This window comes from Eulemur rufifrons, chromosome 2 (genome assembly GCF_041146395.1).
Source record: "Eulemur rufifrons isolate Redbay chromosome 2, OSU_ERuf_1, whole genome shotgun sequence".
Classification (NCBI taxonomy): Eukaryota; Metazoa; Chordata; class Mammalia; order Primates; family Lemuridae; genus Eulemur; species Eulemur rufifrons.
The window spans coordinates 61,036,189-61,040,061 of NC_090984.1; the positions used below are offsets into that span (position 1 = coordinate 61,036,189).

Consider the following 3,873-nt stretch of genomic DNA (forward strand, 5'->3'; position numbering starts at 1 on the left):
CCAAGGCTGCCCTGGGGAGATGGTGCCCTGCCCTTTCCTTTGCATTTTCTTCCAGATTTTATCTCCACTGTACTTGTGGAGTGGATGCTCGTGGCCCCCCATGGATCCTGGCAGCCAGTTCTACCCAGGGCTCCCCACAGATCTGACAGATAGGGATTCGTCTAATCCCTTTGCTTAGTTTCTTTGGTTGTTAGTGAGCATGTGGTGTGTTATCGTCCGTTCTTTTAACTTCACTGCCTTTGGGGGTAAATGCAGAGCAATTCTGATCTCTCCACCTCTCTCCAAGCCAATGGCCAGAGCTCTGGGATGACCATCTTGACCCATGGTCAGTCACGTCCTCTGGTTCTGCTGCAAAACAAACTTGGTGTTTCTATTTCTGCTAGTCTGCAATTAACAGCCAACCATCACAACCTTTATACCACATTTAGCAACCTTGGCAAAGGGAAACCTGGACTTTGAAAGCGATTTGGCAGAGTTGACTGCCCAAAGAAGTCAAAGACCAGCCTAGCCAATTGTACCAAAGTTGATGATATTCTTTAGAGCCACAACTAATATATTTTTATTCAATTTTTTGGGTCTTGTTTGCAGTATCATACATGATCATCAAACTGCTGCTAGAATACTTACACCTGTTCTGCAAATTCAAAACCCAAGAAAGACTTCTCCTGGGAATTTATTTTAGGTCAGTGTCAGACTGTCTGGTACGAGGCTGCATTTATTTGATATATTTTAAATCACTGTACTCAAGCAATAAGATTTGGAATCTGATTTGCAGTTCTTATTCTGGGGCATCCAGGAAACTTTCCAGCTCAGTGAACTATACACAAATAGACAGCTTAACGTGGTATAGGACAGCGGCTCTCAAACTTTTTGGTTCCACAGTAAGAAACACATATTAAATGACAACTCAGTACACACACACACACACACACACACACACACCCCTACATCACCGAAACAAACATTTCTTTAAACAATACTGCCTTAGAGAAAAATGCATGTAAAAGTGATTTATTAGGAATCGTTTCCAAGGAAAAGAGTTAGAGAAGCAGGAAGTCGGAGCAGAAAGGGGCAAAGTAAGGGTGCAACATCAAGCCAAGTCCCAGAGAGGGCAATTTTGACTCATTTCCACAGAGGGATTGGGGGACATTGTAGGTCACACTAGAAAGTCATCCCAAAGAGAGGGCAAAAGAGCTGGAGTGTGCATACCCCACCCCATCAGTCATTGGTTAAGGGGTATATATTCCCAGGTACCTCTGGCTCTTCTGGATCTTCCAACAACATGCTGCCTTTGGGGAAAGAACACATACTGGGATTGATCTGGTGTGCAGAGAGATTGCAAAGGACCCCAGGTGCTATAAATGGAGCAGAGAAGCTCCTGCACAAACACCCTAACTGCAGTGTGGACTGTGTAGAGGATAAAGCAACTCCAACTTGGGTGCTAACCTGCCACGTTGACTTTTGATCAACCCCTGTTCTGGGAATGCCTCTAGATTTTTACTTTATCTACTGTTACCATAAATCTCTAACAAAATATATGAAAGAGCTCTAATTAACTGGCTTTAACAATTTTATCAAATATTCTATCAAAAACTAACTTAAATACCTTTTAGTTCAAGTGACTTTAGTAATCTTTGGTTAATAGGCTAGGCATGGTGGCTCAGCCTGTAATCCTAGCACTTTGGGAGGCCAAGGCAGGAGGATTGCTTGAGGCCAGAAGTTTGAGAACAACCCAGGCAACATAATGAGACCTTCTCTACAAATTTTTTTTTTTTTAAATTAGCCAGGTGTGGTGGAGCATACCTATAGTCCTAGCTACTCAGAGGCTGAGGCAGGAGGATTGCTTGAGCCCAGGAGTTTGAGGTTTGCAGTGAGCTATGATGATGCCACTACACTCTAGCCTGAACAACAAAGTAAGACCCTGTTTACAAAAAAAAAAAAATCTTTGGTTAACAAAACTAGTTTTATAGTTGTTAAAGTAAAATAGAAATGTCTTTAGAGTTGTCAGTATTAAATATAACCCAGACATTTTTGCCTGGGTCTGCTAGTCAGACAGGTTTAGGCTATGTTTGCTGGATAGTTTAAGATCCTTAAACTTGCTTCTGTGATGTTTTTGATAATTGTTTGACTTGTATGTGAGCTTATGTCTTAGAGCCATTAGATTCCAGGCTCTAAACAAATGGCCATGGTAAGGCCTGGGGAGATATGTGGAATTCTCCTCCAAACAGCTCTGCCTCCTGGCTATGCTGGGAAAGGTCAGACTTTATCTTCACAGCATTGTCCTCTGTCCTGAGCTCTACACTTGGTATGTAAATTGAGGACCTAGACATCCTTGGGTGCCACATGTGTATTTGGGACCCAGAACAACTGGGAAAGACATAGGGAGGGGGGAACTGTGTCATAGTTTCAAAATTCTTTTTAGTAATTTAATATCCTAAAGTCACCTTATGCTAAATTAGGTAATCTGAGGTTTTTCACTAAAAATAAGAGTTACTAATAGTTAATACTGTAATTAATATATGTAATTAAAACTACTAGATATGGCCAGGCGCAGTGGCTCACGCCTGTAATCCTAACACTTGGGAGGCCAAGGCGGGCGGATTATTTGAGCTCAGGAGCTCAAGACCAGCCTGAGCAAGAGCAAGACAGCGTCTCTACTAAAGAAATAGAAAGAAATTAGCTGGACAACTAAAAATACACACAAAAAATTAGCCAGGCATGGTGGCGCATGCCTGTAGTCCCAGTTACTCGGGAGGCTGAGGCAGGAGGATTTCTTGAGCCCAGGAGTTTGAGGTTGCTGTGAGCTAGGCTGACACCACGGCACTCTAGCCCGGGGAACAGAGTGAGACTCTGTCTCAAAAAAAAAAAAAAAATCAAAAAAAAAACTACTAGATATAAGAGAAACAATTCTACATACAAAGTTTACAAAGAAAGTAAGATGTGTTTCTGGTGAAGAAGATTATAAAAAAACATGATGATGTGGTTTTTCTTAAAGGAAAAGTGATTTTGCCTAGTTTAAAGCCTATTTATGTATTGTTTCAAAATGAAGGAAAAATTATGTAGATGAAACCAAATGTATAAAAGGAGAAAGGGTAAAAGGGTAAAGGGGATAAAGGACTCATCCCAAGAAGGTAGAAATTTTTAAATGGTTGTTAAGAAATGAGATGAATAAAGAAAACACTGATGGGGTGAGACTAAGAGGAATAATAAAAGGGGGAGAGTCATGGGATTCATCACAGCAGGGTGTAAATATTTAAATGGTTATTAAGAAACAGAAGGAATACCATGGAAATTGGTGGGGTTAAAATAAAGGTCTTAATGCAACACTGTTGAAGGTTGAGTGGACCAAGGGGAGCACCTGCTGGTCCCCCAACATTAAAAGGCCCCAAACCAGTTTTTTGTATTTACCCCAGATTGGAGAACTAGTTTCTTCCACACATGTAAACAAACCCGCATGGTGTAAGGGATTCATTGGCATAGCATGTTTACACTGGCAGCCAGTCTCGTAGATAGATAGAGAAGCATCTGATAGAAACACAAGAACATAGAATCAGAAGACCCAGAGTTAAGAAGGTTTATGACAGAAGAATTAGCTAAAGCCTCTCCTCTCATTGAAACAGGATTTGCTAAGCTTGAGGGGCAAGATCCTAACATTGAGCGGTTTACAAAGGTTTACCATGCAGTCAGTAAGAACATCAGCTGCTATGAGGCCATTCATGATGAAAAAAAGAAAAAGGCTGTGCAAACAACTCTAGATACCTTTTTCAAGAAACAGACTTCAGCGGTAAGCTCCCCTCCTCCAGCACCCACAGAATCAAATCCTGATTCTCCAGCAGCTCTCCATCCTCGCCAGCACCATCTCCATCATCATCC

General features: G+C 41.5%; 1 non-coding gene across 1 annotated transcript; it reads right to left on the reverse strand.

The window, feature by feature from the left end:
• Window positions 1–576: 576 nt before the first annotated feature.
• On the reverse strand, window positions 577–780 carry LOC138381197 (small Cajal body-specific RNA 16). Its single transcript, XR_011233109.1, has one exon. It is a non-coding gene; the product is annotated as a small Cajal body-specific RNA 16 (non-coding RNA).
• Between the last annotated feature and the right edge of the window lie 3,093 nt (window positions 781–3,873).